The sequence below is a fragment of the Triticum dicoccoides genome, chromosome 4B, assembly GCF_002162155.2.
Source record: "Triticum dicoccoides isolate Atlit2015 ecotype Zavitan chromosome 4B, WEW_v2.0, whole genome shotgun sequence".
NCBI lineage: Eukaryota > Viridiplantae > Streptophyta > Magnoliopsida > Poales > Poaceae > Triticum > Triticum dicoccoides.
This window is the reverse complement of record NC_041387.1, coordinates 570,225,629-570,252,824: the sequence shown is the minus strand read 5'-3', so window position 1 is coordinate 570,252,824 and position 27,196 is coordinate 570,225,629.

Below are 27,196 nucleotides of genomic sequence, written 5' to 3'. Positions count from 1 at the left end.
CTGTTCTGTCATATCTTAGCAAAAATTACTATTAGGTAGCAGGTCCACCCACCCATTGGGGGTATCCGGGTGTAATGAACTCTGGCCTTGGGCCTGTCTTTTAAAATTTGTGATGTGTATATTTCATGGATGCCTGTGCTTTTTCTTTTCATTTTTGAGCCATTTTCTCACGACCTTCCTCTCTCGAACCTCCCCCCTGCGATTCTGACGGCCGAGGCTCCGGTCCATGACAAGGAGTTCGGTCTTTGAGAGGAGTGTGCGGTACTTAGGCTTTCAAAATGTTGAGCGCGAGCGAAACACCCACTGGGTCGGCTGGCGGCAATCCGGCGAAGCCGGTTGGTGATCAGCCGGTCGTGCGGCCACTTAAAGCGGTGGGACAGGTTGGGCGACCCGACAGTCCTTGACTTAGTGTTTGAGGCGTGCTGGTGCTCTGGCCCGTTGTGCTTGCCAGCCGACAGCCCAAGCCGGTTCTGTGGCCTGGGGCGAAGTGGGGGGCCGCGGCATCCCTAACGCGTCAGAAATCACCAAGGAAGGCGGCGGGTGGCGACCAAGCCGGCCAGCCCCCGAGCCCCCGGGTCGAGCGAGTCAGACCGGTGGTCAGGTTTAAGAGGAAAGTGATGCACAAATGTAGGAGACACAATAGCTTGGTCGGAAAAGGGCAGCCCCCGAGCGTCATTCGGGGACTCCATAGTTTCATGCGATTACAAAAAGCAGCGATACATACATGCGTACAACTAACTGTAAAACGGGCGGAGGAGTTCCGCGTTCCATGGCCGGGTTGTTTCTTCACCGGCGGTGTCTCTCTTGCACTTGTTTGACTTCCGGGCATCGATGAGGTAGTAGGCGTTATAGTCACACAAGGCCTTGCTAACGATGAATGGGCCCTCCCATGGAGGGGACAACTTGTGTTGGCCGGCTTGCTCTTGGACGAGCCGGAGGACGAGGTCTCCTTTGCGGAATGTGATGGGCTTGATCTTCTTGTTGTGGTAGTGCCTCAAGCCTTACTGGTAGATTGCTGAACGGCTGAGCGCCAGAAGGCGTGCTTCTTCGAGTAGGTCGACGTCGTCTTCGCAGACTTCCTTCGCTTCGGCTTCAGTGTACATCGCGACACACGGCGATTCGAACTCGACGTCGGTCGGGATAACGGCTTCGGTACCATAAACGAGGAAGAATGGGGTGAACCCGGTTGACCGGTTGGGCATGGTAGGGAGGCTCCAGAGGACGGCTGGTAACTCGTCGAGCCAGCTATCGGGTGAACGGATGAGCGGCTCAACAAGCCGCGGCTTGATGCCGGATAGGATGACGCCGTTGGCCCGCTCGACCTACCCGTTGGACTGCGGGTGTGCAATGGAAGCCAGGTCGAGGCGGGTGCCGGAGACGGAGCAGTATTGGGCGAGCGCGCCCTTGGCGAAGTTGGTGCCATTGTCCGTGATGATGCTGTTCAGCATGCCATAGTGCACCACGATGTCTTTGATGAACCGGACAGCTGTCGGCCCGTCCAGCTTCTTGATTGGCCGTGCTTCAATCCACTTGGTGAACTTGTCCACCTCCACCAACAAATGTGTAATGTCGCCTCGGGCGGTTTTGAAGGGCCCCACCATGTCAAGTCCCTAGACCACGAAGGGCCAAGCGGTCGGGATGGTCCGGAGTGCTGATGTCAGCTGGTGGCTGCGCTTGCTGAAGCGCTGGCATCCCTCGCACTTGAGAACGAGCGACTCGGCGACTCGGCGTCTTGAGAAACCATGGCGGAAGGCCTTGGCTACCAAGGACCGCGAGGCGGCGTGGTGCCTGCACTCGCCCCGGTGTATGTCAAGGAGGATCTCAATGCCTTGGTCCTGCTCGACGCAGCGTTGGAACACGCCGGTGGAGCTGCGCTTGACAAACTCGTTGTTGATGATGTTGTAGGCGGACGCCCGGCGCTGCACTTGTCGGGCTTCGGTCTCGTCCATGGGGAGGACCCCATTTTCCAAGAAATCCAAGATGGGGTTGTCGCCACAGCGAAGACGACCACTAGGGCGGGTTCTGGAGCGGCAGCCCCCGAGCCGGGTTGAGCAGCCCCTGGGTCGGGGACGGCGGCGGCCGGGTTGAGGGTGATGGTGGCTGGGTCGACGGCTTCAGCCCCCGGTCCGGGTTCGGCAATCCCCGGGCTGGGTTCGACAGTCCCCGGGCCGGGTTGAGGTGCGGTCGGGTCGTCTGGAATGTAGATGGACTCGGAGTCCGGAGACGGCATGACGAATGGCTTATGCAGGTGCTCGAGGGAGACACCGGACAGGATGACTGCCGGGACGAGGCGAGCTTGGCGAGCGTGTCGTCCGCCTCATTTTCCGCACACGGGACGTGGAGGAACTCGCAGCCCATGAAGAATTCGGATAGCTTCTGGACGAGGAAGCGGTAGCTCACCATGTTGGGGTCGCAGGCATCCTACTCGCCGGAACACTACTGCACCACCGGATCCGAGTCACCGTAACACAGGATGCGCCGGATGCCGAGTTCCTTGGCAAGCCGGAGGCCAAGCACAAGGGCTTCATACTTGGCAACGTTGTTGGAGGCGGCGAAGTGGATCTGGAGTGCGTAGCGAAGCCGGTCGCCCTTTGGGGAAGACAACACAATGTCGGCCCCTAGGCCCAGACGCATCTTGGAGTCGTCGAAGTGCATGCGCTAGTGCGTTGAGTCCGGCGGTGGCGGCAGGTACTGGGTCTCGGTCCAGTCGACGAGGAAGTCGGCCAGGGCCTGGGACTTGATCATGGTGCGGGGCTCATAGAGGATGGTGTGGCCGGCTAGCTCGAGCGCCCACTTGGCGGCCCGGCCAGAGGGGTCCCGGCACCCGATGATCTCGCTGAGGGGGGCCGTGGTGACCATGGTGACAACATGCTCTTTGAAGTACTGCTTCAATTTCTTGGCGGTGAAATACACGTTGTAGCACATCTTCTGGTAGTGTGGGTAGTTCTGCTTGGAGGTGGAGAGCACCTCGCTCAGGTAGTAGACTGGGCGCTGGATGGCTTGGACCTTGCCCTCCTCTGGTCGCTCGACCACCATCACCGTGCTGACCGACCGTGAGGTCGCAACAATATAGAGCAACAGCGGCTCCTTCTCGGCCGGCGCTGCCAGGACCGGCGTGGTGGAGAGCATACGCTTGAGGTCCCAGAAGGCCTCGTCCGCCTGGTCATTCCATTCGAACGGCATCGTCTTCTTCATCAGCTGATACAGGGGTGTAGGATCTTGAAGTATGTCTAGAGGGGGGGTGATTAGACTACTTGACCAAATAAAAACTTAACCTTTTCCCAATTTTAGTCTTTGGCAGATTTTAGCAAACTTAGCACAAGTCAAGCAATCTTAACACAATTCAAGCAAGCATGCAAAGAGTATATGAGCAGCGGAAAATAAAGCATGCAACTTGCACGAATGTAAAGGGAAGGGTTTGGAGAATTCAAACGCAATTTGGAGACACGGTGATTTTTGAGCCGTGGTTCCGATAGGTGGTGCTATCGTACATCCACGTTGATGGAGACATCAACCCATGAAGGGTGACGGCTGCGCGAGTCCACAGAGGGCTCCACCCAAGAAGGGTCCATGAAGAAGCAACCTTGTCTATCCCACCATGGCCGTCGCCCACGAAGGACTTGCCTCACTAGCGGTAGATCTTCGCGAAGTAGGCAATCTCCTTGCCCTTACAAACTCCTTGGTTCAACTCCACAATCTTGTCGGAGGCTCCCAAGTGACACCTAGCCAATCTAGGAGACACCACTCTACAAGAAGTAACAAATGGTGTGTTGATGATGAACTCCTTGCTCTTGTGCTTCAAATGATAGTCTCCCCAACACTCAACTCTCTCTCACGGGATTTGGATTTGGTGGAAAGAAGGTTTGAGTGGAAAGCAACTTGGGGAAGGCTAGAGATCAAGATTCATATGGTAGGTGGTTCTCTCTCAGAAATGGTAAGTTGGAAGTGTAGGTTTGTTCTGATGGCTCTCTCCACGAATGAAGAGGAGGTGGAGGGGTATATATAGCCTCCACACAAAATCTAACTGTTACACACAATTTACCAATCTCGATGGGACCGAATTGAGAAACTCGGTCTGACCGATTCAGTAAATCTAGTGACCGTTAGGGTTTTTGGTGGGACCGACATGCAACTCGGTAGGACCGATATGGTTAGGGTTAGGGCATAACGTAATCTCGGTGAGACCGATTACACAAACTCGGTGGGACCGATTTTGGTAATAAGCTAACCAGAGAGTTGGTCAGATAAACTCGGTGGGACCGGTTCGCTCATTTCGGTGGGACCGAAATGTTACGAAAGGGAAACAAAGAGTTTACATTGCAATCTCGGTGGGACCGATCGCTCATCTCGGTGGTACCGAAACGTTACGAAGGGAAACAGAGAGATTACAATCCCATCTCGGTGAGACCGAGATCCCTATCGATAAGACCGATTTGCCTTGGGTTTGTGGCAGTGGCTATGACATATGAACTCGGTGGCGCCGGATAGAAAGAATCGGTGGGGCCGAGTTGGACTTTAGGTTTAGGTCATATGTGGATGTGAGAAAGCAGTTGAGGGTTTTGGAGCATATCACTAAGCGCTATGAAGCAAGAACCTCATTAAGCAACACCTCATCCCTCCTTGATAGTATTGGCTTTTCCTATAGACTCAATGTGATCTTGGATCACTAAAATATAAAATGTAAAGTCTTGAGCTTGAAGCTTGAGCCAATCCTTTTATCCTAAGCATTTTGAGGGGTCCACTTTTCTCATCCATGTCATGCCATTCATTGAGCTTTCCTGAAATATTTATCTTGGAATAGTATTAGCTCAATGAGCTATATGTTGTTAGGAATTACCAAAACCACCTAGGGATAGTTGCACTTTCAGTCTCCCCCTTTTTGGTAATTGATGACAACATATATATCAAAGCTTCGACAAATGATAATAAGATTGAAAAACATTGTCGCTTTGAGAAGTATGTGAAATGTGAGAGCTCCCCCTGAATTTGTGCATAGTTTAAGATTTTCTTTGGACTACAAATGCACATAGAGTTAGGTTCATGAGTTACTCTCCCATGTCACATACATCTTGGTTGAGCGCTCAAAATGATAATAATCAAAATACATGCACTCATCACCAAGCAAAGTGAATGATCATATAGAGATAAAAGGATAATGTCATCCAACAAGCATTAATGTAGCATATGATCAAACACATGATCATCATAGTATCACACAGGCAATAAAGTATCTCAAACAAGCGAAAGCAAACAAAGTTCAACCACAAAAACAAGAGAGAACAAAAGCAAACTCTCTCTCTCTTGAAGCCTATGATCTATTCATTTTTATCCCCCTTTGGCAACAAGTTACCAAAAAGTTCCTAGAAAATGCATAGTACTATGTCTTCTCTTAGGCTTGGTCTTGATGTGGTGGTGTAGATATGAATCCAAGGACAAAGGCATCAGTTGATGAAGTTGGAGCTGGTGGAGTAGATGTTGGAGCTGGTGGCACTGAAGCTGTAGCAGGTGCAGATGAAGTTGCTCTTGTGTCTGTCACAGGCACTGCAGCTGATCTCTGAGCTCTAGGCACTCTAGCAAATGCCTCAGTGGTTGTCTTGCCCTTCCTCTCCTGCATGTCATCCTGGAGTTGCTCAACAACAGACTGGATCTCAGTTACCTTCACATCCAAGTCATAGAACTTCTACTCCATGATCCTCTCTAGGCTCTCCTGGTTTTGAGTCAGGGTGGCCAACCCTTTCTCAATCCTTAGAGTGGATACTATCAAGTAGCCAAGCTGATCTTGCTTGCTCTTCAGGAAGTACTCAGATGCCTCATCAATTGTTGGCATCTTGGCAGCCTTCTCAGTCCTTGCCTTCTCCTTCTTTGCTTGTGCTTGCACAGAAGATGGTTCATCTTCATCCATAACCACTTGGTTGTCCTCAAAATCTGGATAGATAGGCATGTGATTCTTGTCCAACAAGTATGTGCCAGTGCCCATCTTGGAGTTAATCAGCTCCTGGATCTGTGGGGCATACCCACAGCTTCTCTTCTGGTCTGCAGCTGTCCTCTTGATAGTTTCAACTATGAGGCTCATGACCTTGAACTTTTGAGGCACATCAAATAAGTGTAGCAGATTTATAGCATGGCCTCTGATCATGTTATGATCACCTGACTTGGGTAAAAGTGTGTGCCTAAGGATCCAGTTGATGGTTGGCAGTCCTGACAGAAGGAAATGTACAGATCCAAACTTGTGTGTTTCAACAGCAGCATCTAGGATCTCCTTGTACATGTGTGCCATAGTGTTGTGATCCATTTTCTTCTTGGCATAGACATCCAAGTCATCCTCTTTCTCTTTTGGTGCATTGATCAGATTGGCCCATTCTTCAATAGTAGACTGGTACCTTGTACCTTCAGACATCCATACTATCCATCCATCTGGATAGAAGTGTGTTGTGGAGTAGAATTGTATTATGAGCTCATCATTCCACTTTGTGAGCTTCTGCCCAACAAACTTATCCACTCCACAACCCTTGAAACTGCCAAACACTCCAGGGTAGTGGTCTTCATTTTCCTTGATGTATTTCCAATCTACCCATCTCATATCAAAGACTATTGGTTTCTTGTCCAGCAGCATTGTCTCATAGAAATCCTATTGTTCCTTTGTATGGAACATGTAGTCCACAGCAGTTCTCCTCCTGACTGCATAAGGATCAGTCAACCTCCACTGTCTGAGTCCTGCATCCTTTCTCAGCTTCATGTTCTCAGCAATAGGATGAGCATCGTTATGATCTGGAATTTTAGGCTTCAACTTTCTCAGAACATGCTCTTCATCTTCTTCCTCTTCAGCAACAACTTCAGGAATTGGGGCCTTGTTCTTTTCAGTAGCTAGGATGTTCCTGGTATTCCTCTTTGGTGCAGTCTTGGGCTTGGAAGCAGCCTTAGGTGCTTCTTTGGGCTTTGATGAAGTAGCCCCTGATCTGATGGCATCACCCATGAGCTTCTGAGCTTTGGGAGCTGGAGCAGCAGCCTCTTCTTCTTCCTCTTCCATCATGGAAGGATTTCCAACAACCCTGACCATGGTCTTCTTGACCCTTTCCTTCCTCTTCTTTTCAATCACTTCTGGCTCCTTGGGTTCTGATCTCTCAGTTTCCTGAGTTGATGCTCTCACTTTCAGCATAGGAGTCCTCTTGGCAGGGACTTTCCTGTTCAGACCTGGCTTGGTGGCTGCAGCAATGCCATATTCCTTCTTGAGCACATTCCTGGATGTGGCTTCATCCTCTTGTGCCACATAGTCTTCATCCTATGAGTCTGAAGTTTTCTTGTTCCTGTTCCTGGTGGCAGCTTTGGGTAAGTTGCTTGGGGTGCTCCTGCTGCCATCATCTGAGGAACTAGAGGGACTAGTGCCCTCACTCATAGGAACCTCCTCCTCTTCCATGTTCTGGCTATCACTCTGATCAGACATGTTGCAAACACTGACTGCTGACCCTGTGAATAGATATAGATGAGATAGAGGGGATGAGCATCACAAAAATACAGAGGTTTTTGCAAAAGATTGAATTAAAAACTTAGTTTTAGTTTTCCACAGAAAGCATTTCGGATCAACCGATTTGTAAACTCGGTGATACCGAAGCAGCTTTAGGAACCTAAACTAGTGAACTCGGTCAGACCGAGTCACAGTTCGGTGGCACCGAGACTGCTAGGGTTTCACAAAGTTCTGAATTCGGTCACACTGATTTGCAATTCTCGGTCAGACCGAGAATTACATGTGCAATGGCCTTGGCCAAATCGGTGGAACCGATTTCTACAACTCGGTGGGTCCGAGATGGTTTCGGCGGATACCTAACCCTAAATTTTCAATCCAAACCTAATCTACGGATTGTTTTGACTAGATGAGATAGTTTCAATCGTGGCAAGATTCATGGCGAACACAATGTGCTAGGAATCAGATAGGGATAGCACAGTGATCAAGTCCATACCCTAGCTCGGCGATGGACTCACTATGGAGGCAACGGCGGTGTTGATTCCCATTGACAGCAGCGGAGACCAGTGGCGGGAGGCGGCTGGCGACGAGGAGGACGATCCGGAGACCCTGGAGGCAGAGTGGGCTGAGCGCGGGCGAAAGTGTTCGGAGAAAATTTCCAAAAAATTTCCCGTGGGTATATATAGCCCGCCCCTGTCAGTGTGACCGAGTGGAACAACTCGGTGGCCCCGAGATGCATTACTGCAAGCAGTTACTGCAACTCGGTGAGACCGGAATGTTCAAATCGATTGCACCAAGATTGAAAACCTAGATCGACTTAGTGATCTCGGTATGACAGTCGGTGTCAAAACCGGTGGATCTCGGGTAGGGGGTCCCGAACTATGCGTCTAGGCGGATGGTAACAGGAGACAAGGGACACGATGTTTTTACCTAGGTTCGGGCCCTCTCGATGGAGGTAAAACCCTACTCTTGCTTGATTAATATTGATGATATGGGTAGTACAAGAGTTGATCTACCACGAGATCAGAGAGGCTAAACCCTAGAAGCTAGCCTATGGTATGATTGTTGTTCGTCCTACGGACTAAAACTCTCCGGTTTATTAGTCACCGGAGAGGGCTAGGGTTACACAGAGTCGGTTACAATGGGAGGGGATCTTCATATCATATCGCCAAGCTTGCCTTCCACGCCAAGGAAAGTCCTATCCGGACACGGGACGAAGTCTTCAATCTTGTATCTTCATAGTCCGGGAGTCCGGCCAAAGGTCATAGTCTGGCCATCCGGACACCCCCTAATCCAGGACTCCCTCAGTAGCCCCTGAACCAGGCTTCAATGACGACGAGTCCGGCGTGCAAATTGTCTTCGGCATTGCAAGGCGGGTTCCTCCTCGGAATACTTCATAGAAGATGTTGAACACAAGGATAGTGTCCAGCTCTGCAAAATAAGGTCCACATACCACCGTAAAGAGAATAATATCTGCACAAATCTAATCTGATGACGTATTTTGCAGCGTGACATCACGCCACGGCCAAGCCTTTATTCGAATCATTTTACTGTTCCACCTCAGCGCGTTTAGCGAGGCGGTTTCCTTGGCACGTCTTGTCAAAGCAGAGATCATGTCCCCTTATTCCGGGATTCTCATCAATACGGGTGTGGGTAACCCAACCGCGCCATTAACCGCGACGCTTGGGAGATAAGCGAGTTTTATTAGGCTGGTGGGGGCTTGTAGTTTCGGCCGCCCATATAAGGGGATAAGAATCTACCCTTTACATTTACGCCTTCTTCCTCCTTTGCTTATCCACCCCTGCGCACTCGAGCTCCACCGCCCAAGTCCGCACTTCCCACCTCAACCTTCTCCAATCATGTCCGGAGCGGGAGGTAGATGGATGGCCTCCTCCGTCACGGAGGGACAAATCAAAAAGTTGAGGAAGGCCGGATACTTGTCTGACGACATCGCGCACCGGCTTCCAGATGAGGGGCAACTCATCCCCACCCCTAGGCCCCATGAGAGGGTTGTATTTCTCCCCCATTTCCTCCGCGGACTGGGCTTTCCTCTTCACCCGTTCGTCCGGGGGCTCACGTTCTACTATGGCCTGGACTTCCACGATCTGGCCCCGAACTTCATCCGCAACATCTCGGCGTTCATCGTCGTGTGCGAGGCCTTCCTCTGCATCCAGCCCCACTTCGGCTTATGGCTGAAGACTTTTAATGTCAAGCCGAAGATAGTGGGCGGCCGCCAAGCGGAGTGCGGAGGTGTCATGGTGGGCCGGATGGCCAACGTCCTATGGCTCGAGGGCTCCTTTGTGGAGACAATAAAGGGGTGACAATCGGGGTGGTTCTACATCACCGAGCCGCGCGACCCCAAATGGGCGGCGGCCCCAGAATTCCGATCTGGCTTCCCCACACGGCTCACTTCCTGGAAAGAGACGGGCCTAACATGGGGATATTCGGAAGAGCTGACCGGACTTCAAACCTGCGTCCAAAAGCTGGTGAATAAGAATCTCAAGCTTGTCAACGTAGTCTAGGTCATGCTCATCCGCCGGATCCTCCCATGCCAACAACGGGCATTCAAATTGTGGGAGTTTGATCCGGCACAGCACCAAACCCTGAGCAAGCTCTTCGACACTACGTACGAAGATGCCTGGAAGGTGCTTTTTAAGGGCGCCGAGGCCCTCGCATCCGCTACCGAAGATCGCGGATTCAGCTCGCGGCGTCAGGCCAACGAGGTAAGCTATTCTACCCTTTACGGGACTCTTGTTTTTCATAGTCTGACTCTATGCGGGATCTAAACTCCCTTACCTTTGACAGTAGTGGCTGAAGAAGTCCTGGCAGGTTAACTGTCCGGCTCCCTTACCAGAAGACCCAGCGGACGCCCGATTGACGAGGCTGCTGGTTCCGGCACCTCATGTGGTGCCGGAGAAGAAGGCCAAGAAGAAGGCCACGGGGACTCGAAAGAGCTCCCGGCGCCTGGTGGTGTCGGATTCATCGCCTGACAACCCCGAAGCGCCCTCCGCCTCTGAGGACGAGGAGGAGGAAGAAGAAGAAGCCTCTCCCCCTCCAACGGGGGGAGGAAAGAAAAGGAAGGCTGCCCCAACTGGGGAGGCCGGAGGGTCCAAGAAGGGGAGGACCCTTCTGCCGGACTAGGCCTCTGATGCCGAAGACGGCGGGGAGAATGGCCATCCAGGGTCAAGCCCCTGGCAAAATCGTAAGTGTCCGGACACTAGAATAACTTATGGCCTTCCTCTATTGTATGGTATCTCCTTACGCCGAATTTAATCATGCAGTCCGCCCAAGGCTCAGCTCAACGATTCGTCGAGCGGCTCCCTGGATTCGTCGGACATGAATAGCGCTTCACTTCTGACGGCCTCCTCCCCTCTCCCTACGGACGACGCCGGGGTGGAGTCCCAAAAGGGACTAAACCAGGAGGAGGTGGTCCTGGAGGCGCCGCAAGGCGACCTCCCGGACTCCAGGCCCAAAGGGGGGAAAGCCCCGGAGGGATCCAAGTCCGGCCCTGGGCCGGACACTGCTCCGGAACCTTCAGTGGTTCCAGAGTCCGGCAGGCGGCGCCTTCATAAGAAGGGCAAGCCTACGACGCCGGCGACCTCCGTCCACCCGGAGGCGCCGGACAATTTGCTGGAGGTGCTTAATGGCGCCTCCATCAACGAGGAGCACCGCACTGTTATGAGTGCGGTGATTCAGAAGGTTCAGTCCGCCAAGAGCGGGTTGACCGACGCTTGCACGAGCCTTCTAACAGGCTTTGAGGTAAGTTTCAAGATATGTAAGAATGTTACCGCATAGACAGTAGCCCATGATGCTCAGTTTGGTGTTCGGAAAGAAAAGCCGAGCTGAGGATCTAAAAAGATATACACAGGAGTCTAACATAAATATGTCAATATGGGAATGCAGGCTGTGCTGCTGACCTCTGCCGCACTGACTGTGGAGGTCAATGCATTGAAGGAGAGTCTCGAGCGGTCCGAGAACGAGCTCGTCCGTGTCAAGAAGCAGCTCGAGGACAAGGACGGTATGTAATACCGTATGTAAATGTATATAGAAATACCTGGTTGCAAAAAATGACAGGACCAACGCGAATGTTGCAGGGGCCACGACCGAGGTGGCGACCCTTAAGGAAGCGGTGTCCAAGGCCGAAAATAGTGCGGCCTTGGAGCGCACCGAGCGAGAGAAGCAGGAGGCGTGGGTGGCGGAGGTGCGGCAAGAGCTCCAGGCTCTCATGGAAAAACATGAGAGTTTGGAGCGTGACTCTAAGACTCGAGAGTCCGAGCTCGCCTTGGCTCTTGAGAGTGCAAAAACCGCTAAGGCCGAAGCCCAGAAGGCCCTCCAGGAGATCGAGGCGATAAAGAAGATAGCGGCAGGTAAGGCATTCTTTATGCAAAGCAAGAATATAAAAGTAAATTATCTATTACTTACCCGAATCCAGAGCTCTCCAGGAGCGTTCGCCGATCTGCCTCATAGTGTGTCTGATGCTACCGCGTTCTACCGAGCCGAGGAGGGGAGCTCAACGGAAAAGGTGTTCTGGTCTCAATATGCTGAGGCCGGACATCCGGTGCCCCTGAGCAACCAGCTGAAGCAGCTGGTCGAGCTCCACAAGGTTGCTGAACAGGCCATGAAGGCCCTCATAGTTCGGTTGTGGCCTAGAGAAGCCATGCCTGGGAGCTACTTCGGTGTGGTGCGGCGGCTGGTGGACGCTTGTCCATGGATTGAAGTCATCAAGCGCTCCGTCTGTATTGAAGGTGCCCGTCGGGCCCTTGCCCGTGCTAAAGTGCATTGGGGCAAGATGGACGCTGAGAAGCTTTTGACGGACGCGCCACCGCCGGGCAAGGAGTATCGCACGCCTGAGATGTATTATAAGGGCGTCCTGAAGGATGCCCGCCTTATACCGGGTGAATGCTCCAAAGATGTAATTTTTTAGTAGACTCGCATCTGTTATCATGTACGCTGAAAACTTTGTTCATATGCACTAAGCAACGCTTGTTAATTTAAAATATTACCTTCTGTGCGGCCGTTTATCAAATCTGAGAGATGCAAGTCGTCGGCTTCTACCCCCATGCCACGAGTGTTGGCGTGTTCGGGATAAACCTAAGCGCTCTTGTTCCCATTCTTGGGTCCATCTAGGGAGGCGCTCAGCACAACGAACAAGGCCGTCGGACTTATAATGCTTTATCACTCTCACTTAGCCATAGAATTCTATAATTTTAAATTTCAGCGAAGCCCCTAGTATTCGGAAGACCGAGTTCGGGGCGCTATCCACGCCTAGGCCAGATAAATCCGGCTCCTCGCTCTAAGCGGCATAAGTCTTTAGGGACTCGAAAAACCTCGCGAACAGCGACCGGTCTCTCGCACTATCATGACGGTCAGTTTTAGCTTTCTGTACTGAGGTGTTAACCCAGCTCAACTGGGGCACAATCGCAGTAGTTCTCCCAGCGCTACCTTAGCCAACATTGCGGAACGTAAGGTACCAAAACATGGGAGCCGGGAAAACCCAACTATTGACCCAAGACATGATTCGGAGCCGGTGCATATAGTGCTATAAGTTCGGGGTGCCGCACTCATGAGAGTGTTCGGTCTTCTCACACCATGTTATGGGGTGCTTAAGCCCCTGGTGTATTGGCCGTACCAAAGTGTACGGTTGAATAATGTCATGACTGAACATATTTGTATAAAAATAGATGAATACAATAATAGATAAGAGCTATGTATTGTTTATTAAAAAGGGCTGCTATGGAAGCAGAACGATACAAGTAGTTTGATAAGCAAGAGATGGGATTATTTGACATGTCCCCCTCCAGGGGCAAGCTGCAAGACTTTAAGTAAAACAGGTATTTAGCTCGTTATAGAGACCACCTGGACATTTGACGCGGCTTGTTCTCTCCCTGGCTGTTGCATCATGTGTTCGGCGAGTGTATTGTCGGACAGGCCTTCCGAATAGTTGGGTCCTGAAAGTAAAAAAAAGAAACGGCAGAATAGGGAGCCCCTAGTGCGGTTGAGCCGCATTCTGGGCGTGCCGTGGTTTTGCCCCTCCCCTTATGCCCATGGTATTTCCAAAGCGTAATTATGTACGTGTGGTACCGCTATTGCCATCTGGCGAGGGCTGAGGTTGGGGCCGCATGCTTGCTCGGAACGTGCCAGCCGGTTTTGTTGTAGGTTACTTCGGGCGCGCTTGACGTTGTCCGGACGTTTAACACCCAGATTGGAGAATTGCCTTGAGAGGCCACTTTGTACTTCCGCCGCCAGGGCCGCCGTGTGCTCCTCCGTTCGGAGAGAGCGTTCGGTGTTTCCATTTACCGTGATGACTCCGCGAGGACTTGGCATCTTGAGCTTGAGATATGCGTAGTGCCGCACCGCATTAAATTTTGCGAATGCGGTTCGTCCTAGCAGGGCGTGATAGCCACTGCGGAATGGGGTATGTCGAAGATTAACTCTTCACTTCAGAAATTATCCGGGGATCCGAAGACCACTTCGAGTGTAACCGAGCCTGTACAGCTGGCTTCTACACCTGGTATGACGCCTTTAAAGGTTGTCTTTGTGGGTTTAATCTTTGAGGGATCTATACCCATTTTTCGCATTGTATCCTGATAAAGCAGGTTCAGGCTGCTGCCGCCGTCCATGAGGACTCTAGTGAGGTGAAATCCGTCAATGATTGGGTCTAGGACCAATGCGGCGAATCCGCCATGACGAATGCTAGTGGGGTGGTCCCTTCGATCAAAAGTGATCGGGCAGGAGGACCATGGGTTGAACTTTGGGGCGACTGGCTCCAACACATAGACGTCCTTGAGAGCACGCTTGCGCTCCCTTTTAGGGATATGGGTTGCGTATATCATGTTCACCGTCCGCACTTGCGGGGGGAAGCCCTTTTGTCCTCTGTTGTTCAGCGGCCGGGGCTCCTTCTCGTCATCGCTATGCAACCCCTTGTCTTTGGTTTCGGCACTTAACTTGCCTGCCTGCTTGAACACCCAACAATCCCTGTTGGTGTGGTTGGCTGGTTGTTCGGGGGTGCCGTGTATCTGGCACGAGCGATCGAGTATCCGGTCTAAACTGGATGGGCCCGGAGGGTTTCTTCTGAATGGCTTCTTTCGCTGACCGGGTTTAGAGCCTCTGAATCCGGCATTTAACTGTCGTATCCTTAGTATTGTCGCCGTTAATGCGGCGCTTGTGCTTGTTGCGACGTGACCTGCCATTGTTGTCCTTGGTATCCGAATTGCCAGGGCTCTTGGTTATGTTATTGCTACGAGCTAGCCAGTTGTCTTCTCCCGCGCAAAAGCGGGTCATGAGTGTCGTGAGGGCTGCCATAGATTTCGGCTTTTCCTGTCCTAGGTGCCGGGCGAGCCATTCGTCTCGGATGTTGTGCCTGAAGGCTGCAAGGGCCTCTGCGTCCGGACAGTCGACTATTTGATTTTTCTTGGTTAGGAACCGTGTCCAGAATTGTCTGGCCGATTCCTCTGACTGCTGGATTATGTGGCTTAGTTCATCGGCGTCTGGTGGTCGCACATAAGTGCCCTGGAAGTTGTCAAGGAATGCGGATTCCAGGTCCTCCCAGCAACTGATTGACTCTGCTGGCAGGCTGTTAAGCCAATGCCGAGCTGGTCCTTTAAGCTTGAGCAGGAGGTATTTGATGGCGTGTAGATCATCACCATAGGCCATGTGGATATGAAGGAGATAATCCTCGATCCATACCACGGGATCTGTTGTGCCATCGTATGATTCGATGTTTACGGGTTTAAAACCATCGGGGATTTGATGATCCATTACTTCGTCTGTGAAGCATAGTGGGTGTGCGGCGCCCCTGTACTAGGCTATATCGCGACGTAGCTCGGATGAGCTTTGTCTGTTGTGTTCGGCCTGGCCGTATTTATCATATCCGACGTGACGGTTATCGTCACGTGACGTGGGGAGCCCACGCGATCCGTAGATCAATCTTGTTTGCCTTGCCTTATCCTCCAATATGTCTCGCAGGTCTGTTGTGTTTCCCCGTGCTCTGGTATTCTTGGAGCGGCACCGGGGTGCGGCTTGGGTTGAGGGCCGAAAGGCCTCTCTGTCGCGGCCACGGGGTGGTCGATCGGGCGCATCATACGCTGGTGATGTAGGTTTAGTTGCTTCCTCCTCTAGTTGGGGTAGCAGCCTACGCTTTGGGTAACTCTTGGAGGGGCGTTCGAGTTTATACTCTTCGGCCGCCATATCTTCATTCCATCTGTCGGCTAGCAAGTCTTGGTCAGCTCTAAGCTGCTACTGTTTTTTCTTGAGGCTGCTCGCCGTGGCCATAAGCCTGCGTTTGAAACGCTCTTGTTCGACGGGATCCTCTGGCACAACGAATTCGTCGTCGTCGAGGCTTGCCTCGTCTTTGGAGGGAGGCATATAATTGTCGTCCTCGACCTCCCTGTCTGCCGCTCTCTCATGAGGGCTGGCTCCTCCGTCCTCCTGCGCTGAATCCTACTGGAGGGGGTTGTCTTCGGCACTGTCTGGGGTGTTGATGTCTCCGGTGCCGGACTCGCCGTATTTGCTTTGGCGGGATTTGGAGCGGCGCCGCTGACGTTGGCGCTTGGGATGCTTCTTGGAGGGGTCGTCCTCTGTTGTTTCATCGCCATACCCTGCTTTGGGGGTGTCCACCATGTATATGTCATATGACGAGGTGGCTTTCCAGTGCCCTATAGGTGCTGGTTCTTGGTCGTCTCCTTCATCGGCGTCCATACCGTCGATGTCTTCAGAGTCGAAGTCGAGCATGTCGGTTAGATCGTCGACAGTGGCTACAAAGTGGGTGGTGGGTGGGTTTCAAATTTCTTCATCGTCTGCATCCCAACCATGCTGACCATAGTCCGGCCAGGGCTCTCCTGACAAAGAGAGAGACTTTAGTGAATTCAGGATATCGCCAAAGGGCGAGTGCTGAAAGACATCCGCGGCGGTGAACTCCATGATCGGAGCCCAATCAGGTTCGATCGGAAGGGGTGCGGAAGATTCGGAGTCCGAAACGGAGTCCGGCACCTTGGAGTCACGGGCCTTGCAAAGGACTAGGCTGGTATTTGGCTCTACCACCATAGAGATTGCGGCTCCTGGGGCGGCGTCCAACCGTCCGTCCCCGACTGGCGCAGTCGGCTCCGAGCTAACGGTCGGAGCGGACACCTGAGCGGCGCTCTAGGCGCTGTCCGGCGGTAGAGCTAGATCATGCCCATCGTGACAGTGCGGCGCGCTCAGTCGTGGCTCGAATCCGTTGAATATCAAGTCCCCGCGGATGTCGGCCGTGTAGTTTAAGCTTCCAAACCTGACCTGATGGCCAGGGGCGTAGCTTTCGATCTGCTCCAGATGGCCAAGCGAGTTGGCCCGCAGTGCGAAGCCGCCGAATACGAAGATCTGTCCGGGGAGAAAAGTCTCACCCTGGACCACATCGAGGTTGACGATCGAAGAAGCCATCGGGCCTAAGGGTGACGACACAGAGGAACTCTCAATGAAAGCACCAATGTCGGTGTCAAAACCGGCGGATCTCGGGTAGGGGGTCCTGAACTGTGCGTCTAGGCGGATGGTAACAGGAGACAAGGGACACAATGTTTTTACCCAGGTTCGGGCCCTCTCAATGGAGGTAAAACCCTACTCCTTCTTGATTAATATTGATGATATGGGTAGTATAAGAGTTGATCTACCACGAGATCAGAGAGGCTAAACCCTAGAAGCTAGCCTATGGTATGATTGTTGTTCATCCTACGGACTAAAACTCTCCGGTTTATATAGACACCGGAGAGGGCTAGGGTTACACAGAGTCGGTTACAATGGGAGGAGATCTTCATATCATATCACCAAGCTTGCCTTCCACGCCAAGGAAAGTCCTATCCGGACACGGGACGAAGTCTTCAATCTTGTATCTTCATAGTCCGGAGTCCGGCCAAAGGTCATAGTCCGGCCATCCGGACACCCCCTAATCCAGGACTCCCTCAATGACCGAAATGGAAGAATCGGTCAGACCGAAACACACAAAGAAGTTTTGGAAGTTTAAGTCCATGATGAATCGGGACTCCAAGTGCTCCTCACACAGAGTGGTTCGAATCTGACTTGATCAAATTTTGTGATGTAGCATGGATAGAGTTTGAGACAAGAAAAGCATAGATAGCTAGAGAAGGTTCTTAGGCATTCTTGTCCATCCACTTGGCCAAAAGAAAAGGAAGCCAAACAAGCAAAACTACAAGTGGGTGTCCTCGAATGAGTAAAATATGCAACCAACATGCTCACACAATAAAATGTCAAATGAAATATGTGGCAAAGCATGCACAACCAATTCTAGCATCTATCAAGCAATTGGCGATAACTAGGTCAACTATATATGAGTATATTGACTTAGGAGTCAAATGAGAACATTTGATCATAGGTCATACTCATCGTTTAAGCTCAAGTGGGGTTACCACTTTTACATAAAGCATTGATGTGTTCACACCATTAGAGTTGCTTTAGCTCAATTCTTAGAGTAAAGCTCCCCCTAGATGTGAGATCCCCCCTTAGAGGGATGAACTAACCTTGGGTTTTGTCGATGATGACTTCATGTAGGTATTCAAGATGTGGATGCTCAATGTTGATGTAGATCTTTTGGAGCAACCCTTTGGAGTGAGTTGCACTTTCAATACCTACACAGGTTAGTCCCACAAGGAACAAACAAGGATATCCATAGACATAGAGTGATGCACACACAAGATGATGTCTATGAAAGCATTAGGTTACCTTGTCCCTTGTCTTACCAACAAGAGGGTTAGTGACTCCTTGAACTAGTGCAAGATGTGAAAGTTGATTGCACTTGTCCTTGCCAAAATGATGTGAGTGAAGAATGTTGGTGGAGTCACCCTCAAGAACTCTCTAGTTCTTCTTCTTTGAGATCCACACCATGTTGATGGGAATCCTCGGAGTTGTAGTCGTACTTGATGAAGTAGAACTTGACGTAGTCTTGGGAACCCACTTGACCAAGGCCTTGGGAGCTTCTTCAAATGCATCAATCTCCTCTTGAAGCTCATCCTTGCCTTTTTGCTTGTAGTCTTGTGGTGGAAGATCATCTTGAGCTTGTGTCCCTTTGAAGGAAGTAGGATCATACTTCTCTTGTTGAGGAACAAACTTCGTCTTGGGGTATTGATCTTCTTCCCACTCAACTCCGTTGGCATTGAACTTTCATTCAAAACCAACACCTTGGTTCTTCCGGTGCCTTCCTTGCTTGCGTACAATTTCCTCGAATTGCTTACTCCCGGCAAGGCTCTTGTAAACACCTTTCTCTATATTCCCTTCAATAAACTATTTTCTTGCTCAAGTGTAACTTGGCTAAGAGAATCATTAGTGGAATCACGAGAACTACTAGAAGCAACAACATTGGATTTAGCATGATTATTGTTACTACTAGAGGAAGAATCCTTCTTGCTCTTGTTACTAGACTTGACTTGAGGCATGTAAGTAGATAAGAGTAAACGCTTGGCAATGTAAGAAGAACTTTTCTTACGAAGATCATCATTGATTGCCTTTAAGAACTCATGCTCTTTCTCAAGGTTGAGCTTTTCAAAGCTTAACTTCTCATGAGTCCTTAAAAGTTCTCGATGATCCCCTAAGATAGTTTCATGAGCTAACTTAAGAGTGTTTAGTTCTTTAGTTAGGAGCTCAATTTTCTCCTTATCATCGTCATTCGTTTTATCTTGATTAGCATGATTAATTGACGTTTCATCATAGTATTCATCACTAGAGTTGTCAATAAGTAAATCATCATCACCTAGCAAGTCATCTTCATCACTATTGAAGTCAACATACTCGGGGTGTGTTACCTTTGGGCCTTTAGCCATGAAGCATCTTCCAAGTCCTTCATTTGGTGAATCAAATATGTCGTGGGAGTTGGTTGACACAAGTGCTAGACCGGCAACACCTTCATCTTGAGTATGTTCAGAGTCGGAGTGATAGCTTCTCTCAGAGTGATATTCAGAGTCGGAACCGGATACCCATTCACCAACATCAGCTTGATGTCTTCGTTTTGTGTAGCTCCTTGTTGACTTGTCCTTCCTTTCCGAATCCTTGCTTCTCCGGGATGTTCTTCGTTCATAACAATCATCTCTACTCCTTCTCTCTCTTGGCAGTGATTCTGCTCTTCTACTTCTCCTCTTAGGTGATTCTTCTCTTCTTTTGTAGGGAGTCGTACACTCAGTGGAATAGTGTCTGGGTCTTCCACAGTTGTAGCAATTTCGCTCTCGACTGGAAGATCATTTGTCATTGTAGGACCTTGACTTGGAACTTCTTTCCTTGCTTCTACTCTTGTAGAATTTGTTGAAGTTCTTCACCATTAGGCTCAATTCTTCATTGAAGGTTTGTTTCTCACTTGATGATGTGGGAGCTTCACATGAGGCTTTGTAAGCACCACTTGACTTGTTGTGTAGCTCCTCCTTATCCTTGAGTGACATTTCATGAGCAACAGTTCTTCCAATGACCTCCGTTGGCTTGAGATTCTTGTAATTGGGCATCATTTGGACCAATGTGCACACGGTATCATATTTTCCATCCAAGGCTCTTAGGATCTTATTGATGATGAATTTGTCAGTCATCTCTTCACTTCCTAAGCCAGCAATCTCATTTGTGATGAGAGCAAGCCTAGAGTACATTTCAGCGACGCCTTCACCATCCTTCATCTTGAACTTGTCAAGTTGACTTTGAAGCACATCCAATTTGGATTCCTTGATGGAATCGGTACCTTCGTGCATATCAATCAAAGTGTCCCAAATTTACTTTGCATTCTCAAGACGGCTGATTTTGTTGAATTCTTCGGGGCACAATCCGTTGAAGAGGATATCACAAGCTTGAGCATTGTATTGCAGCATCTTCAACTCATCCGCGCTAGCTTCACGGTTCGGTTCTCTCCCATCAAAGAATTCACCTTGCAAGCCAATACACACAATAGCCCAAACGGCGGGGTTATGTCCGAGAATATGCATTTTCATCTTATGCTTCCAACTAGCAAAATTAGTACCATCAAAGTAAGGACCTCTACGGTGGTAGTTTCCCTCACTGGACGCCATACTATCCTAGGTTGTGAAACCAAGGCTATGACCACCAAAAACTATGGAAATCAAAGCAAATGGAGACCAAAGCTCTGAGACCACTTGTAGGATCTTGAAGTATGTCTAGGGGGTGATTAGACTACTTGACCAAATAAAAACTTAACCTTTTCCCAATTTTAGTCTTTGGCAGATTTTAGCAAACTTAGCACAAGTCAAGCAATCTTAACACAATTCAAGCAAGCATGCAAAGAGTATATGAGCAGCGGAAAATAAAGCATGCAACTTGCACGAATGTAAAGGGAAGGGTTTGGAGAATTCAAATGCAATTTGGAGACACGGTGATTTTTGAGTCATGGTTCCGATAGGTGGTGCTATCGTACATCCACGTTGATGGAGACTTCAACCCACGAAGGGTAACAGCTGCGCGAGTCCATGGAGGGCTCCACCCAAGAAGGGTCCATGAAGAAGCAACCTTGTCTATCCCACCATGGTCGTCGCCCATGAAGGACTTGCCTCACTAGCGGTAGATCTTCACGAAGTAGGCGATCTCCTTGCCCTTACAAACTCCTTGGTTCAACTCCACAATCTCGTCGAAGGCTCCCAAGTGACACCTAGCCAATCTAGGAGACACCACTCTCCAAGAAGTAACAAATGGTGTGTTGATGATGAACTCCTTGCTCTTGTGCTTCAAATGATAGTCTCCCCAACACTCAACTCTCTCTCACAGGATTTGGATTTGGTGGAAAGAAGGTTTGAGTGGAAAGCAACTTGGGGAAGGCTAGAGATCAAGATTCATATGGTAGGAATGGAATATCTTGGTCTCAACACATGAGTAGGTGGTTCTCTCTCAGTAATGGTAAGTTGGAAGTGTAGGTTTGTTCTGATGGCTCTCTCCATGAATGAAGAGGAGGTGGAGGGGTATATATAGCCTCCACACAAAATCTAACTATTACACACAATTTAGCAATCTCGGTGGGACCGAATTGAGAAACTCGGTCTGACCGATTCAGTAAACCTAGTGACCGTTAGGGTTTTTGGTGGGACCGACATGCAACTCGGTAGGACCGATATGGTTTTTTTTGACTGTGGACTGTGGGGAAAACCCCCACAGCATATCAAAACTTAATTAAAGCCAGACAACAGTTACAACAACATGATTACAAGAGGTAACCGAAAGGAGAGGAGAAAAACAAAATAAAATAAAAGGCGAAAACTTAAGGTGGCAAGAAAGAGATCCACTTGAGTAACTCATCCTTGTATCCAGATTTGATTCGATGCTGCATCAGAGTAATGTCATGCTTGAAAGCTCCTCTCCATTTGTTGAAACTTGCCCTCTCACCTCTGAACACTGTGGCATTTCTGATTATCCAGATATTCCAGCAGGCAATAAATACTACTTCATTGAAAAGGGGCTTATCAAAACTTCTCCTTGCCTGGATGACTAGGTCAGACATTGAAGTTCCAGCCGACCAATCGATCTGCAAATAATTCCAAACTCTGACACTGAAATTGCAGTTGAAGAAGAGATGGTCTCTAGTTTCTCTCGCTTGAAGGGGGCATAGCCTGCAAGTAACACCATCATCCATGTGCCAGTGCCTTCTATCAACCATATCCTTAGTGTTGAGTCTATCCATGATGAGCATCCATGCAAAAACCTTGATCTTGATAGTGCAAGAGGATTTCCAGATCCAGCATAGCAAGTGGTTAAACGTTTCATTCCGAAAAACATGACCATAGAACAGCTTAGGTTTGTAAACCTTTGAAGAGCCCTGCCAGAACCATAAATCCTTACAAGCGTCATCTCTTGTATGGGAGACCAACATATTTCTTATCAAGTTTAGCTCATCAAAAGCTTGAGCAGACAAAGGTAAGTGAAAGTGTTGGTACAAGTCAATTGAATCGAAGATGGCCTTAACAGAAATCCATGGATCCTTGGCAAAAGAGAATAATCTTGGGAATCTAGACTGCAAGCTAGAAACTTCATTGCCAAGATTCCAGTTATCAGACCAAAAGAGAGCAGTGTCCCCAGCATTGACCTGCACCCAGGAGCAGTCCCTAAAATTCTGCAAGATCTTACAAATATCCTTCCACCAAAAAGAGCCACAAGAAGTTGTTCCCTGGGGCATGCCATCATGATAATATGAGTCCCAAATTAAGGACACCCAAGGTAGGTCTTTCCTGTTGAGAAAGTTACTAGCATGCTTGAGAAGCAAAGCCACGTTTTGAACACCCAGGTTCAAAATACCAAGACCACCCTTGTTTTTTGGTCTGCAGATCAAGTCCCAAGCAGCAAGAGATGGAGCAGGCTCCTCCCTATTTTTTCTCCACAGACATTGCCTTTGAATTCTTTCCAACTGCCTTAGGATTCCAGCAGGAACAGCCAGGCTGCCCATAAAGAAGATTGGCATGGAAGACAAGGCAGAATTTAAGAACTGCAGCCTCTCACCTTGATTAAGGAAGGAGGAGCTGGCAGTCACTCTCCTCTCCATACAATCCACAAGAGGCATAAAGTCCACCATCTTTGGCCTTGTAGTACCCACAGGCAAACCAAGGTAAGTAAAAGGCATCTTTCCAATTTGGCATCCAAAAGCAGAAGCAAGCTCAGTCATGACTGCATTTTCAACATTTATAGGAATGATAAAAGATTTATGGTAGTTGACATCAATGCCTGTGGACTGAGAGAACACCAACAGCATATCCTTCAGTGCTAGAAGTTGTTGCCTGTCAGCAGGGAGGATGATCAGAGTATCATCGGCATATTGAATGATAGGGTAGTCTTGATCATGGCAGGGAATAGGTAATTTTAGGATCCCCTTGCTGAACATATCATTGATCACTGTTTGCAGAAGATCAGCAGCTATTACAAAGAGAAGAGGAGAAACAGGGTCCCCCTGTCTGACTCCTTTTTTGCAAACAAACTTCCTCCCAGGCACACCATTCAAAAGGACAGAAGAAGTACCAGTGGCAAGTAACTGCTTCATCCATAGTATCCACTTTTCATTAAAACTTTTGTGCCTTAGAATTTGGAAGATAGCTTCATGCTCAACAGAGTCAAAAGCCTTCTCAAAGTCCAATTTGAGGATCACAATTGGCCTCTTTGACTGATGGCATTGATGCAGATACTCAAAGGTCCAACCAATGCAATCCTGAATTGTTCTGCTCTTAATGAAGCCATACTGATTCTTATGAATGCATTTCATAATTATAATCTGAAACCTATTGGCAGCCATCTTAGAAAGGAACTTCAGACCCATGCTTGTTAGAGAAATAGGCCTATAATCCCCCACTTCCTCCGGTGATAGTTTCTTGGGTATCAGAGTAATGAAAGAGCTATTAATGTTGTCCAGTACTGCAGTCCCCTCATGAAAAGCATGAGCCAGATCATAGAAATCAGCTGATATGATGTGCCAGCACCTCTTGAAAAATAGACCATTAAAACCATCAGGTCCAGGTGCTTTATCCACAGGCATGTGTTTGACCACATCATCCATTTCCTCTTTCTCAAAAGGCTTAGTAAGCAAATCCAGGCCATCCACTGGAATTATTAAAGATGCTAAATCAAAACCCATTGTAATCCCTCTAGAAGTGCCCATTCTGTTCTTGAAGTACCTCCAAATAATTCCAGCCATTTGATCATGGTCAGAGACCACAGAACCATCAAGTAATTTAAGACTAGCAATTGAATTTCTCCTGTGCCTCTCAGTGGCCATGGCATGAAAAAACTTGGTGTTTTCACCCCCAACCTTAATATACCTGATAGTGCATCTCTTTTTCCAGTACATGCAGTGCAGGTGCAAAAGCTTTTCCAAATGAGCCTTCACAATTTTCCTGAAATTGAACTCCTGTCTAAACAAGGGCCTCCATTCCTCCAACTCATCTAAAAGGAAGACTACATGATTACACTTGCTAATCAACAATTTTAACTTGGAAACATTCATTTGCCATCTCTTAAGGCACATTCTTAGATGCTTAAACTTGTCAGCAATCTTAGCAGTAATGTGAGTCTTCCTAGATGAGGTTAGCCAAGATGATTCCACACACTCCATAAAGCCCTCTAGTTCCAACCAATAGTTTTCAAATCTAAGAGATTCGATTTAGGAATGGTTGTCTTGATTGATACTAAACAAGGGATATGGTCAGAGGCAGTCCTGGCTAGAGGGAATACTTCAGTCATCGGATAGTCAGTGATCCAATCTACTGAGGTGAAGAACCAGTCTAACTGCTCCAGAAGAGGGATGTCCTGCATATTAGACCAAGTGTATGATCTACCTTTAATTGGCAATTCAAGAAGTCCCAAATATCCAATAACCTCATTGAAGATGAACATATCATTTATGTCCCCACCAGGTAAGTTTCTATTGTCCACTGACCTAAGGAAATTGAAGTCCCCAAGCAATAACCAGTGCTCATCAATAGGGATACAGAGATTATATAGCCAGTTTATAAAATTGTCCCTTGCTTCCCCCTGACAGGGACCATATACCACAACCAAGGTCCAACTTTCAGTATTCTGCCTGGAGGTAAACTTAATCACAACAGCAAATTGCTGAACTTCAATTAGATTTCCAATAAAAACATTTGAATTCCAAACCACAAGAATACCACCATAGGCCCCTATTGAAGGGGAGCAAGCAAAAGAGTCAAATCTCTTAGGGAAGAAACTTTTGATTGATCTGGAATCGAAAGATGAGCATTTAGTTTCCTGTAAGCAGACTATAGAGCATTGACATTCCTCAATTTTTTGTCTGACAGCTCGCTGCCTAGCTTCAGAGTTCAAACCTCTAACATTCCAGCACAACACATTCCAGTTTCTACACGAATTACTCATTAAGACATATACTAGGCAGCATAACCCATATGACACACAATGTCACATGTCCAAAATAACAGAACAAAGTCTGACCCACCACACAGACATAAGAGAGTTTATGACATAACTGGCATACATGAAACATAAGAGCGGCAAACTTAGGGGCCTGCCACACCCAAAAGTCCAGGAGCAGATTAAACATCAGGATCGACGGAGGCAGAAGCAGGTGGGTCCACCATAAGTGCATCCACAGAGAGGAGAGTGGCATCAATTTCCAACTCTCTCCCTATTTCCTGAAGCCGCGCAATCGGAGTCGCCAGGGGGATTTCTTCAGAAGCCTGCTCTTCAGACTCATGGGCCGTGAAGGGCTTCGCTCTGGGCTTCTTCTTCTTGGGCTGTATAGCAAGCTCATGAAAAACGGGCTTGAAACCATCCCGCTTGACAGAACTCCTAGTGCAACGTCTGACGGCCGTATCAACAATTGGTGTTGGCGCCAAAGGTTGTCGTGGCCTTCTCGCAGTCACCACAGACACAGGAGGAACCACCTGATCAGGTGTAGAGTCAACAAACAAAGCTCTAGCGACCGGCCTGGCCACTTCCTGGTCCTTCCAAGTGAGACGAGGCAGATCCAGATCAGAGAAAGCGAAATCCCAGCTTCGCTTAGACAGAACAACAAGCGACAGAGGCTGCATTGGAACTGGCTTGGGGACAGAGAACACTATAGGAGCTTGTAGCAGACTTTCAAAAGATCTTCTCCAAATCATGTCAGGAGGTAGAGGAGGCCCATAAGGCACCGCAGGCATAACCAATTCCTCCCTAATCACAGGAGGCTGATAGACCACAATGGCCCAATGATCAGGAGCAAACTCCTCATTGAATGGAGGAGTAACAGGGGCCTCAGGCTGCTCATCATCAAGAACTACAATGGGTGGCACATGGGCATCAGTAGCAGAGCTTGGCTGTGCAGATAAATCTACCACCATGGACTCCTGGTCCTGCACAGGATCAGGGGCTACATTGTCATCCTAGTTCCTTAGTTATCATCAGCTATCTCATTGACCACAGGTGCTGGTGGCACTGCATTCCATCCCAAAGCAGGAAAAGCAGGTAAGTTGAAAGGGGGCATCTCAAGGAATGGAACACCAGGCACCGGGTGCGGATTGCCATTGATGGGCATCCAATCCTCATCTTGAGGCATCTGCTCAGCAAAGTTTGCCCCCAAAATATATAGGGGAGCAGTCCAAGAAACTCTTGCACCTCCATAGGGTGCAAAATCCATAAACACCACATCACGTGGCACCAGAATGTCTTCAGGGAAGGAAGCAGACACCAGAGACCTGACCAAGTAAGGATCCTCGCTAACCCAATGATGAAACTTGCCAAAAGTGTTGACAACAGCCCTGATACACTCTGTATTGCGAAGATCCAAAGGAATGCCCAGGAACATGAGAAGGCCCTGACGGAAACCCTGAATGCCGCGGAAATTTTCTCCCTTGTCATGCTTCATAAAACGCACAAAGCGATCATTGCCCAGTGGCCACGGCGGGAGCTGCAGCAGGTGGAAACGTACAGTAGCATCACGAAGCTCAAAAAGCCCCACAGAGCGAATCCATGGCTGAGCCGATCTGACTAAAACTCCATGCTCTTGCAACCACTGAACTACAGCCTCTCTAGCAGCACCTATCTCATCTGGCTGGGGGATAGGCATTACCTCAGCAAGCATAAACTCCTCATGGCGGCGCACAATTGGGGTATGCGGCGAAACGAAGGTTCTTGGAAGGCGATCTTCACCACCATCGATGACATGGTGGCCCGCGGGGACGTAAAGCTGAGGATCCAGATGAAAGTTCGCCATCAGAACCGAGGGCTCGGCCTTGAACGACGGCGAGTGCAACGGCGGAGGAGGGGTTTTAGGCGGCGAGG